We start from the raw sequence: 14390 nt of genomic DNA, 5'->3' as shown, positions 1-14390 counted from the left end.
TGTCCAACAACAGACTAGCCAATCACAGCATTGCAGTCCCTCCGGGCTATGGGAGGTTGGTGCTCTGTGGTTGCATCCACACATGAGCGTATGCTGACGGCAAACGCTACGCTTACGCTACATAATTAAGTTCATTTGGGGGTCCATGAGTCATGACATGAAAATGTTTGAGAACTAAAATAATCTTCTTGGTTTTTTTTTATTGGAAGCTCAAGACCAAATAAACCACTACACTTTAGAAACAAGCCCAAACAACACTAGCAATAACTATCGAAATGTGTGGATGTACCCACATGAGCGTATGCTGACGGCAAACGCTACGCTAGCCCCGTACACAACCATGTTAAGTTAGAAACCGGAAGTTCCGGTCCGGTTTTTCCTATAACATGGGTGTGTACGGGGCTAGCGTAGCGTTTGCCGTCAGCATACGCTCATGTGTGGATGTCTTCTGCAGCAGATCTGCACGTCAGTGTTGCCAGGTCCGCTTGTTATAAGCGACTTTGGGCTTGTTTTTCTGTAAAGTTGCCAGTAAATTTCGATAGTTATTGCTAGTGTTCTTTGGGCTTGTTTCTAAAGTGTAGTGGTTTATTTGGTCTTGAGCTTCCAATAAAAAAAAAACAAGGAGATTATTTTAGTTCTCAAACATTTTCATGTCATGGACCCCCAAATGAACTTAATTATGTATTTGTCGCTAAACCCCATCTGAAAATATGTTGTGCAGGGAGCCCCGCCTACTAGATTTGTGTTGTTAGAATGTTTCAACAAAAATCTTCCAAATATATTCTAGATTTTATTTCAAGATATCAATTTTATAAATAGCAGATCTACAAGCTCACAACGCGTCGCATCACGACACATTGTGAGCTTGTAAATCGGTTGTTTTCAATGTATACAGTATAGGTTTAAAGTGCTCATAATGGCCTAATAAATAGTTGCTTCTTTTGGTCTTTTTTTCCCTAGACCTGGGCTGCTTATTTCTCTCTCAAAACCTGGCAACACTGATATTCTGCACGTCCGGAAGGAGAGGGAGAAGGAAGGTGGGGTTTTTTGTTGCAGCCTGTCTGTCTGTCTGCAAGCCTGTCTGTCTGTGTGTGTTGCAGCCTGTCTGTCTATAGTTGCTACCTACGGCCACATTAAATGCTGCCATCCAGATAGCATCCATCCAGGGGACAGACACAGGGTAAGTTATAATAAACAGCATATTAATGTGTAATAACTGTGTAATAACTGCTGCTCTGCTACACTGTAGCAAAGCTCTTCATTCAAGGGAAAGGACGAGCAAACCACTGCTGCCTGGATTAGATCTAACAGTCCACCTATTATTATTATTATTATACATTATGATTTAGTACTTCATCTATTGTGGTGTGATTTTAGATGATTATCCTCGCCTGGATGGTGGAAAAACGTCTAATAATCCATGTTAGATGCTTGTATACAGTACTATAGGCGTTGTAGTTGGTGTCTGTCTTCATGCATTCAGCCTAAAGGATCAGCAGCATGGATATTCATATCAATATCCCTCTCTCTTCAAAATGTGACTTTTTGTGGTTTAACTTAATGTTGTTAATGTGGGCTATGGTGTAGTGGACACAATGTAGCCAGATCGTCCATTTCGTTACAATTGTAGCCTACTCTCTCTCTCTCTCTCTCTTGAGATACAAATGCACACACACACACACACACACACACACACACACACACACACACACACACACACACACACACACACACACACACACACACACACACACACTGAGTATTCTCTCGTGATCTGCTCTGTGTTAATTAATCTATTAAGACCGGGAACACATCTGTGTATCATTTATAGATTTATTTGGGTTATTTTGGAAATATCGTGAAAACTTGTGCAAATCTTTGAATACTTGTAACATTTTTAACTCAAATATTTGCTTCTGGGGGATTCTACAAATGTCTTCTAAATCCTAACAGTTTTCTGAACAAACTTATGTTGCTTTAATAATATCAGTGGTTCTCAAACTTTTTCATGTCAAGGCCCACCCAAAATCATATGTATTTGGCCACGGACCCCCATCTCAAAAATATGTTTTTCCAGGACCCCCCCCCCCCCCCCCAAATGTTCGCTTTAAAGAATATATAGCCTATATATTCAAAGATTTGCACACATTTTCACGATTCTTCAAAAAATAGCAGATCTACAAGCTCGTAGCGCGGCACAGTACGAGCTTGTAGATCTGCTATTTTTGAATAGCCAAATAAAATCTAAAATGACAAAGATGCGTTCCCGGTTTTAATGGGTTAAACTATCCATGATGCCACAGGCTGAGTGACCAGATCAGTGTGTCTGAAACCAGGCCTACATGTATGACACATACATGTACATGTATGACACATACATGTACATGTATGTGTCATACATGTACATGTATGTGTTGCTCTATAACAGCAGAATGAATGAATGAATGATCAGTTGTTGCTCTATAACAGCAGAATGAATGAATGAATGATCAGTTGTTGCTCTATAACAGCAGAATGAATGAATGAATGAATGAATGAACAGTTGTTGCTCTATAACAGCAGAATGAATGAATGAATGAATGAATGAATGATCAGTTGTTGCTCTATAACAGCAGAATGAATGAATGATTAGTTGTTGCTCTATAACAGCAGAATGAATGAATGAATGATCAGTTGTTGCTCTATAACAGCAGAATGAATGAATGAATGATCAGTTGTTGCTCTATAACAGCAGAATGAATGAATGAATGATTAGTTGTTGCTCTATAACAGCAGAATGAATGAATGAATGATCAGTTGTTGCTCTATAACAGCAGAATGAATGAATGAATGATTGGTTGTTGCTCTATAACAGCAGAATGAATGAATGAATGATCAGTTGTTGCTCTATAACAGCAGAATGAATGAATGAATGATTAGTTGTTCTGCTCTATAACAGCAGAATGAATGAATGAATGATCAGTTGTTGCTCTATAACAGCAGAATGAATGAATGATCAGTTGTTGCTCTATAACAGCAGAATGAATGAATGAATGATTAGTTGTTCTGCTCTATAACAGTGAACACGGTTCCCCTGAGGTGACACACCCAAGGTTGCTCATTATTGTGCCTTGAGTGCAATGTCACCTGTCAGCACAAAGCTCTTAGTTTCCACACAACATCACACTGTTTTCCTCTCTCTCTCTCTCTCTCTCTCTCTCCCACACACACACACACACACACACACACACACACACACACACACACACACACACACACACACACACACACACACACACACACACACACACACACACACACACACACAGGTTATGTATTGATGTGGAAATAGGTTATTGTGCCACTTATAGCTCAGGTGGGGGGGGGGGGGGGGGTACTGCCATCTAATGGAGATGCTATAGCAGCCCGACACCAGTTGAAATTTGTTTTTGAGTCGCGATGCGACGCATTGTGAGCTTGTAGATCTGCTATTTTCAAAAGGTTTTCATACATTTGAAAACTTGTGAATTGGGACATTATGCATAATGAGTACTTTTACTTTTGCACTGTAAGTATATTTTGATACCAATACTTTTGTGCTTTTACTCAAGGAAATTTTGAATTCTGGACTTTTACTTGTAACAAAGTATTTCTGCAGTATTGATACTTTTACTTAAGTAAAACATTTGAGTACTTTTTCCACCACTGCTGTGGAGTGGAAAGTTAACCCCCCTGTGTCCAAAACTGAATATAGTTGTAAACAATAACCTGTAAAGTTCTAGTTATTACTTATAGTCACAAACTCATTCATACTGTTATATATAATACATATATACATATATAATACAGTTATAGTTATTACTTATAGTCACAAACTCATTAATACTGTTATATATAATACATATATACATATATAATACAGTTCTAGTTATTACTTATAGTCACAAACTCATTAATACTGTTATATATAATACATATATACATATATAATACAGTTCTAGTTATTACTTATAGTCACAAACTCATTCATACTGTTATATATAATACATATATACATATATAATACAGTTATAGTTATTACTTATAGTCACAAACTCATTCATACTGTTATATATAATACATATATACATATATAATACAGTTATAGTTATTACTTATAGTCACAAACTCATTCATACTGTTATATATAATACAGTTCTAGTTATTACTTATAGTCACAAACTCATTCATACTGTTATATATAATACATATATACATATATAATACAGTTCTAGTTATTACTTATAGTCACAAACTCATTAATACTGTTATATATAATACATATATACATATATAATACAGTCATTCATACTGTTATATATAATACATATATACATATATAATACAGTTATAGTTATTACTTATAGTCACAAACTCATTAATACTGTTCATTGATTCAATATGTTAGAAAACCCCACAGACACTTATAACCACTTTAACTTTCTCTTACTTTTTAAAGTAACGATATATAAACCTATAGGAGGGTAATAAAGCCTGTGTGTGTGTGTGTGTGTGTGTGTGTGTGTGTGTGTGTGTGTGTGTGTGTGTGTGTGTGTGTGTGTGTGTGTGTGTGTGTGTGTGTGTGTGTGTGTGTGTGTGTGTGTGTGTGTGTGTGTGTGTGTGTGTGTGTGTGTGTGTGTGTGTATGTATGTATGTATTGAACAGCATGGTGGGCAGTGACTGTTCTGTCTGAATGCCATTAGAGGAAAGTGAGAAATAAATAAATACATCATCCAGATTAATGTGCCTCAGGGGGGCGCAAGACCTACTTTCAGACAACCTAAAAAAAAAGCCCATTAACAATAGCTTTGCTATTTGATATCATCCTCCATAGTTTACCTAAACCTAACCCATAGTTTACCTAAACCTAACCCATAGTTTACCTAAACCTAACCCATAGTTTACCTAAACCTAACCCATAGTTTACCTAAACCTAACCCATAGTTTACCTAACCCTAACCCATAGTTTACCTAAACCTAACCCATAGTTTACCTAACCCTAACCCATAGTTTACCTAAACCTAACCCATAGTTTACCTAAACCTAACCCATAGTTTACCTAACCCTAACCCATAGTTTACCTAAACCTAACCCATAGTTTACCTAACCCTAACCCATAGTTTACCTAAACCTAACCCATAGTTTACCTAACCCTAACCCATAGTTTACCTAAACCTAACCCATAGTTTACCTAACCCTAACCCATAGTTTACCTAAACCTAACCCATAGTTTACCTAACCCTAACCCATAGTTTACCTAAACCTAACCCATAGTTTACCTAACCCTAACCCATAGTTTACCTAAACCTAACCCATAGTTTACCTAACCCTAACCCATAGTTTACCTAAACCTAACCCATAGTTTACCTAAACCTAACCCATAGTTTATATATAATATATCCTCCTCCCATAGTTATAATAATAATAATAATAAACCTAACCCATAGTTTATATATAATATATCCTCCTCCCATAGTTATAATAATAATAATAACCCTAACCCATAGTTTATATATAATATATCCTCCTCCCATAGTTATAATAATAATAATAAACCTAACCCATAGTTTATATATAATATATCCTCCTCCCATAGTTATAATAATAATAATAATAAACCTAACCCATAGTTTATATATAATATATCCTCCTCCCATAGTTATAATAATAATAATAAACCTAACCCATAGTTTATAGACACTAGACTAGTGTTTCTGTCGGGCAGAAACCTCGTAACTCCATTTTTTTACTTTTTGTATTTTTTCCTAAATGAAGCCCAACTTAACCACACTACAGCGTCACGCCAAAGCATCACAAGCAACAGATCTACAAGCTGGAAACGCGTCGCTTCGCGCCGCGTTTCCAGCTTGTAGATCTGCTGCTTTTGAATCCTGAAAAGTAGCAGTTTTGGAACATATGAGGTTACCGCCCTGACAGAGATGATAATGTTACAGAGCATTGTAGATCTGATAATGTTACAGAGCATTGTAGATCTGATAATGTTACAGAACATTGTAGATCTGATAATGTTACAGAACATTGTAGATCTGATAATGTTACAGAGCATTGTAGATCTGATAATGTTACAGAGCATTGTAGATCTGATAATGTTACAGAACATTGTAGATCTGATAATGTTACAGAACATTGTAGATCTGATAATGTTACAGAGCATTGTAGATCTGATAATGTTACAGAACATTGTAGATCTGATAATGTTACAGAACATTGTAGATCTGATAATGTTACAGAGCATTGTAGATCTGATAATGTTACAGAACATTGTAGATCTGATAATGTTACAGAACATTGTAGATCTGATAATGTTACAGAACATTGTAGATCTGATAATGTTACAGAACATTGTAGATCTGATAATGTTACATAGCATTGTAGATCTGATAATGTTACAGAGCATTGTAGATCTGATAATGTTACAGAACATTGTAGATCTGATAATGTTACATAGCATTGTAGATCTGATAATGTTACAGAGCATTGTAGATCTGATAATGTTACAGAGCATTGCTCCACATCCTTTGTGTTGTTATTAAGGGCCTAATTATGTGTGTCTGTTATAGCCTGAAACACCCAGACATTATTAGACATTATTAGACAGTATTAGACATTATTAGACATTATTAGACATTATTAGACAGTATTAGACATTATTAGACATTATTAGACATTATTAGACAGTATTAGACATTATTAGACATTATTAGACAGTATTAGACAGTATTAGACAGTATTAGACATTATTAGACAGTATTAGACAGTATTAGACATTATTAGACAGTATTAGACAGTATTAGACATTATTAGACATTATTAGACAGTATTAGACATTATTAGACATTATTAGACATTATTAGACAGTATTAGACAGTATTAGACATTATTAGACATTATTAGACAGTATTAGACATTATTAGACATTATTAGACATTATTAGACAGTATTAGACATTATTAGACAGTATTAGACATTATTAGACATTATTAGACATTATTAGACAGTATTAGACATTATTAGACAGTATTAGACATTATTAGACATTATTAGACAGTATTAGACATTATTAGACATTATTAGACAGTATTAGACATTATTAGACATTATTAGACAGTATTAGACATTATTAGACATTATTAGACATTATTAGACAGTATTAGACATTATTAGACAGTATTAGACATTATTAGACATTATTAGACATTATTAGACACGTCCACATTTGTCTAATAACTTGTCTAACAATTTTGGGGGTCCTGGAAAAGTTGTAGCACCTCTGATATAGCACTGATATAGCACTGATATAGCACTGATATAGCACTGATCTGCTATTTTTTGAATAGCCAAAGAAATATAAAAATGACACAGCCGCGTTCCCGGATTGAATGGGTTAATCAGGCCTGATATAAAAGCTTCATTGAAGTGTTGAGTGAATGTTGATATTCTGCTAAATGTCAGTAGACCTTGTTAGAGTTTGTTACTAGTATTAAAAGAGTTGTTCACCCCAAAAATTACTTTTTTTCTATCAATTACACACCAAACCCTAAGGCCTAACCCATGAAGCATTGAATTCATGGAGTTATTTTGTTTTTGTCGCATTCAATATGTTGATGACCGGTGGAAAGATACTAATGTATCCGGTAGGAGACTCAAAGTAAAGATACTAATGTATCCAGTAGGAGACTCAAAGTAAAGATACTAATGTATCCGGTAGGAGACTCAAAGTAAAGATACTAATGTATCCAGTAGGAGACTCAAAGTAAAGATACTAATGTATCCGGTAGGAGACTCAAAGTAAAGATGCTAATGTATCCAGTAGGAGACTCAAAGTAAAGATGCTAATGTATCCAGTAGGAGACTCAAAGTAAAGATACTAATGTATCCAGTAGGAGACTCAAAGTAAAGATGCTAATGTATCCAGTAGGAGACTCAAAGTAAAGATGCTAATGTATCCAGTAGGAGACTCAAAGTAAAGATACTAATGTATCCAGTAGGAGACTCAAAGTAAAGATGCTAATGTATCCAGTAGGAGACTCAAAGTAAAGATGCTAATGTATCCAGTAGGAGACTCAAAGTAAAGATACTAATGTATCCAGTAGGAGACTCAAAGTAAAGATACTAATGTATCCGGTAGGAGACTCAAAGTAAAGATACTAATGTATCCAGTAGGAGACTCAAAGTAAAGATACTAATGTATCCAGTAGGAGACTCAAAGTAAAGATGCTAATGTATCCAGTAGGAGACTCAAAGTAAAGATGCTAATGTATCCGGTAGGAGACTCAAAGTAAAGATGCTAATGTATCCAGTAGGAGACTCAAAGTAAAGATGCTAATGTATCCAGTAGGAGACTCAAAGTAAAGATGCTAATGTATCCAGTAGGAGACTCAAAGTAAAGATGCTAATGTATCCAGTAGGAGACTCAAAGTAAAGATGCTAATGTCTCCAGTAGGAGACTCAAAGTAAAGATGCTAATGTATCCAGTAGGAGACTCAAAGTAAAGATGCTAATGTATCCAGTAGGAGACTCAAAGTAAAGATACTAATGTATCCAGTAGGAGACACAAGTAAAGATACTAATGTATCCAGTAGGAGACTCAAAGTAAAGATACTAATGTATCCGGTAGGAGACTCAAAGTAAAGATACTAATGTATCCAGTAGGAGACTCAAAGTAAAGATACTAATGTCAGGGTCCCCACGGTCATGAAATTCCTGGAAATATTTTGAAATTAAAAAAGAAATAATCCAGTACTGGAAAAGGTTTGGAATTGATCAAACTTCATCAAAGGTCCTGGAATTTATCAAGGGTCCTGGAAAAATATTTGGCTATGCATTGTTTTTGGCTATTGATTTTTTTTAATACAAAACCTTTTCATAAACATGTATAACATTACACGAAATATGTAACATAAGTCGTTTTTCGCCAAACAGGCTGTGTAACACCCCATCCGCACGGCCAGCGATGCGACGTGACACGACACGAGCGGGCGATGAAATCTCATTAAAATACATGTTTTTGAATGAGACCGTCCTGACCTACCGTACATGTTTTTGAATGAGACCGTCCTGACCTACCGCAAGCGACAACGAACCGTGCAACGACGTCGTCCATCCCTCCTATTTTCGCAGGCTCTATTTTGAGCGAGGTTTCGCGGCTGTGCCCCACCCCCAAACACTTTTTATTGTTTTGTATTTATTTATTTTGCTACACTGCCTATCTTTGGGCATTGTACATAGGAGTAAGAGACACATTATTGCGCTGAATGATTGTTATATAGGCCTGGAAATTGGGCTAAATATTCTGGAAAAGTTTTGGAAAAGTTTTGGAAATTCATTGCTAAAAATGTGTGGGGACCCTGTAATGTATCCGGTAGGAGACTCAAAGTAAAGATACTAATGTATCCAGTAGGAGACACAAAGTAAAGATGCTAATGTATCCAGTAGGAGACTCAAAGTAAAGATGCTAATGTATCCGGTAGGAGACTCAAAGTAAAGATACTAATGTATCCGGTAGGAGACTCAAAGTAAAGATACTAATGTATCCGGTAGGAGACTCAAAGTAAAGATGCTAATGTATCCGGTAGGAGACTCAAAGTAAAGATGCTAATGTATCCGGTAGGAGACTCAAAGTAAAGATGCTAATGTATCCGGTAGGAGACTCAAAGTAAAGATACTAATGTATCCGGTAGGAGACTCAAAGAGTCTCCTTTGAGTCTCCTACCGGAGAGACCGCGGGTCATCAAATGATTGTGTGACAAAACTAAAAAATCTCCATGAATTCAATGCTTCATGGAGTGTGTAATTGATAGAAAATAAGTCATTTTTTTTGGGTGAACTATCCCTTTAATCTGATGAACATGAACAGATCGCTGATTCTAGCACAAATGGAACTTGTTTTGTGAGACGTGTTTGTTGTGTTTCTGTTGTGTGTTAGTGAGACGTGTTTGTTGTGTTTCTGTTGTGTGTTAGTGAGACGTGTTTGTTGTGTTTCTGTTGTGTATTAGTGAGACGTGTTTGTTGTGTTTCTGTTGTGTGTTAGTGAGACGTGTTTGTTGTGTTTCTGTTGTGTGTTAGTGAGACGTGTTTGTTGTGTTTCTGTTGTGTGTTAGTGAGACGTGTTTGTTGTGTTTCTGTTGTGTATTAGTGAGACGTGTTTGTTGTGTTTCTGTTGTGTATTAGTGAGACGTGTTTGTTGTGTTTCTGTTGTGTGTTAGTGAGACGTGTTTGTTGTGTTTCTGTTGTGTGTTAGTGAGACGTGTTTGTTGTGTTTCTGTTGTGTGTTAGTGAGACGTGTTTGTTGTGTTTCTGTTGTGTGTTAGTGAGACGTGTTTGTTGTGTTTCTGTTGTGTGTTAGTGAGACGTGTTTGTTGTGTTTCTGTTGTGTATTAGTGAGACGTGTTTGTTGTGTTTCTGTTGTGTATTAGTGAGACGTGTTTGTTGTGTTTCTGTTGTGTGTTAGTGAGACGTGTTTGTTGTGTTTCTGTTGTGTATTAGTGAGACGTGTTTGTTGTGTTTCTGTTGTGTATTAGTGAGACGTGTTTGTTGTGTTTCTGTTGTGTGTTAGTGAGACGTGTTTGTTGTGTTTCTGTTGTGTGTTAGTGAGACGTGTTTGTTGTGTTTCTGTTGTGTGTTAGTGAGACGTGTTTGTTGTGTTTCTGTTGTGTGTTAGTGAGACGTGTTTGTTGTGTTTCTGTTGTGTGTTAGTGAGACGTGTTTGTTGTGTTTCTGTTGTGTGTTAGTGAGACGTGTTTGTTGTGTTTCTGTTGTGTGTTAGTGAGACGTGTTTGTTGTGTTTCTGTTGTTTGTTAGTGAGACGTGTTTGTTGTGTTTCTGTTGTGTATTAGTGAGACGTGTTTGTTGTGTTTCTGTTGTGTATTAGTGAGACGTGTTTGTTGTGTTTCTGTTGTGTGTTAGTGAGACGTGTTTGTTGTGTTTCTGTTGTGTATTAGTGAGACGTGTTTGTTGTGTTTCTGTTGTGTATTAGTGAGACGTGTTTGTTGTGTTTCTGTTGTGTGTTAGTGAGACGTGTTTGTTGTGTTTCTGTTGTGTGTTAGTGAGACGTGTTTGTTGTGTTTCTGTTGTGTGTTAGTGAGACGTGTTTGTTGTGTTTCTGTTGTGTGTTAGTGAGACGTGTTTGTTGTGTTTCTGTTGTGTGTTAGTGAGACGTGTTTGTTGTGTTTCTGTTGTGTGTTAGTGAGACGTGTTTGTTGTGTTTCTGTTGTGTGTTAGTGAGACGTGTTTGTTGTGTTTCTGTTGTGTGTTAGTGAGACGTGTTTGTTGTGTTTCTGTTGTGTGTTAGTGAGACGTGTTTGTTGTGTTTCTGTTGTGTGTTAGTGAGACGTGTTTGTTGTGTTTCTGTTGTGTGTTAGTGAGACGTGTTTGTTGTGTTTCTGTTGTGTGTTAGTGAGACGTGTTTGTTGTGTTTCTGTTGTGTGTTAGTGAGACGTGTTTGTTGTGTTTCTGTTGTGTGTTAGTGAGACGTGTTTGTTGTGTTTCTGTTGTGTATTAGTGAGACGTGTTTGTTGTGTTTCTGTTGTGTGTTAGTGAGACGTGTTTGTTGTGTTTCTGTTGTGTGTTAGTGAGACGTGTTTGTTGTGTTTCTGTTGTGTGTTAGTGAGACGTGTTTGTTGTGTTTCTGTTGTGTGTTAGTGAGTTGACTCACGGTGTCTCATGTGTGCGTCTTCTCTATCAGATCAGATCCTCACTTCACGTTTTGGTGACAAGATAATGATCACTATGCTACAGTATGAGGCCTAATGCTAGAACCGCTCTGTTTAAAATACATTTAGAATCTATAGCCATGCATATTATAGTTAAACACACTTGGGCCTTGAGCCTGTTCTTGTGTGTTGTGATAAAGTTGTTGTGATAACCTTGATTTCAAAATGTGATTGCTCATGAAAGAATTATGCTTATGTCATCATTATTTCATAGACTTTCAAGTGTCTGTCTGTCTGTCTGTCTGTCTGTCTGTCTGTCTGTCTGTCTGTCTGTCTGTCTGTCTGTCTGTCTGACTCTGCAGTCTGACTGAATAAGTTTACGATATTTAGTGTTAAGATTATTATGCTTCAAAGTGATAAACGTTGACGTAGTTTGATTTATTTGGTTTCTCATAAATAGCAGATATACAAACTCACAGCGCGTCACTTGTATCTATCTACTATTAACAAACTCACAGCATGCTGTAAAACAAACTTGTTAATAACAAACTTGAACTTGATGAGGTCCCTGTTACAAACGTTTTCAGATGGGGGTCCAAATACCATCATTTCGGCGGTCCTTGACACAAAAAAGGTTGAGAACCACTGATGTAGAAGGCATTTGTAGAATGGACCTCAGGTCTTAATGATAATACAGTGCCTGGGGAGCAGTTAGTAGTTTAGTGCCTTGCTCAGGGAGTCAATGGGACCGCGGGCTGAACGAGAGAACTGCTTCTCTTGTGGCCACCCTTATTGTACTCTGTTTTTACTGTTATTAGCTTCTCTTGTTGTTTCGTTTCCCTCTGAGCTCTACTGCTACTTTCACTACATGTCCCCAGGGCCGCATTAACCGCGGAACTTAGTGGAACTGGTGTTCCACGGCCCGCAGCCTGCAGGGCCCTGTGAGAATTGTGTATTTAAAGAAAAATTGTTGATTTATATTGGTCAAATAGAACCGAATTAGACCGAATTAGACCCGAATTAGACCCGATGGGCGCGTGCATGTGCGTGAAATTACGCGACTGGGGGGGCCTTTGATTTTGTGGTGTTCCACGGCCCTGAGGGGTCTTAATGCGGCCCTGCATGTCCCAGCATGCACTGCAACAAGGTGTAACTATTAGCCCCTCCCCCCTCCCACCTAGCCAACAGAAGGGAGTTGGCCCACAGGAACGAGCTCCTACATGAAACACATGAGTGTTTGCATCATACATACCACACGTTCTCTAACGGCGTACGTACACATTCTACGTTTATGATGTGATTAGTGTTAGTTTAGAACAGCACAACACATCAACAATGACAAAGCGGTGTTCACAGAGAGAGAAGACGTTTACATTAGCCTTTCTAATGCAACGTCACAGTGTTGTTTCTTCATTAAACAAGGTTCGTTCATTTTAGATACTGAGATAGATATCAAATGTCTGCTTTGCGTAACCACTGAGAGTGTACAGAGTTCCGTACACTCTCAGAATTATGGGGGGCCCTTGAAATAAAAGGTTTTGAGGGTAAGCGGAAGGCTCGCCCCAAAACACACTCGCCCCCATTTTTTTCACGGACCAGCGGTTCTTGTATTTGTTTTACTGAGGATAAGGTTAGAAATAAGTTAAGTTAAGTTACGTAGCAACATACATTTTTGTAATTTTTTAATAAATATTTTAAGTTTTTCAGAAAACTTCAGGATTTAGAAGTGTTTTTTGGAATGGGCCTCAGGTCTACATGGGTTAAGTACAGTACTTGAGTAAATGTACTTGAAGTTACTTTACACCACTGGTGCTAACATTGTATACAATATGTAATGGGGGGTCCCTGCTTCATCTCTCTCTCTCAGCTAAGGGGGTCCCTGCTTCATCTCTCTCTCTCAGCTAAGGGGGTCCCTGCTTCATCTCTCTCTCTCTCTCAGCTAAGGGGGTCCCTGCTTCATCTCTCTCTCAGCTAAGGGGGTCCCTGCTTCATCTCTCTCTCAGCTAAGGGGGTCCCTGCTTCATCTCTCTCTCAGCTAAGGGGGTCCCTGCTTCATCTCTCTCTCAGCTAAGGGGGTCCCTGCTTCATCTCTCTCTCAGCTAAGGGGGTCCCTGCTTCATCTCTCTCTCAGCTAAGGGGGTCCCTGCTTCATCTCTCTCTCAGCTAAGGGGGTCCCTGCTTCATCTCTCTCTCAGATAAGGGGGTCCCTGCTTCATCTCTCTCTCAGCTAAGGGGGTCCCTACATGCTCTACATAACACATGACCTCACAGCTCTGTAATGAGGGAGTCATGATGTCTGGGTCAGGCTCCTCTCTGGGTTTAATCACGTCCAGATGGATTGTTCTAGAACATTTCATACGTCTTATGATTCCAGTTATTGGCTGAACTGACTCAACTGAGAGTCTTAGGAGGAGATGTGATGTCAGGCCTCAGTTATGCTTGTAATCGTGTGTCAGTGCTGTGCGTTCAGGAAGTGGTGTAAAGTAACTAAGTACATTTACTCAAGTACTGTACTTAAGTACAAGTTTGACATTGATTTTTATATTATTATTGTACTTTTTACTATAATTATTTGAAAACTTTGGAAGGATTTAGCACCCTTAGCACGTGTACACACACACACACACACACACACACACACACACACACACACACACACACACACACACACACACACACACACACACACACACACACACC

At 37.7% G+C, this 14390-nt stretch overlaps 1 protein-coding gene across 1 annotated transcript in view; it reads left to right on the top strand.

The window, feature by feature from the left end:
- Positions 1 to 1029: 1029 nt before the first annotated feature.
- Positions 1030 to 14390, top strand: part of LOC311064717 (ras-related protein Ral-B) — a 37593-nt gene continuing 24232 nt past the window's right edge. The window contains exon 1 of the mRNA XM_084084639.1: positions 1030 to 1180. The gene's annotated coding sequence lies outside the window, so the exon portion shown is untranslated. The remainder of the gene's footprint in view (positions 1181 to 14390) is intronic.

This window comes from Gymnoscopelus microlampas, assembly GCF_963454915.1.
Source record: "Gymnoscopelus microlampas genome assembly, chromosome: 17".
NCBI classification, from domain to species: domain Eukaryota; kingdom Metazoa; phylum Chordata; class Actinopteri; order Myctophiformes; family Myctophidae; genus Gymnoscopelus; species Gymnoscopelus microlampas.
Note: the sequence above shows the minus strand (reverse complement) of the source record. Positions and strands in the feature narration are given on the sequence as shown.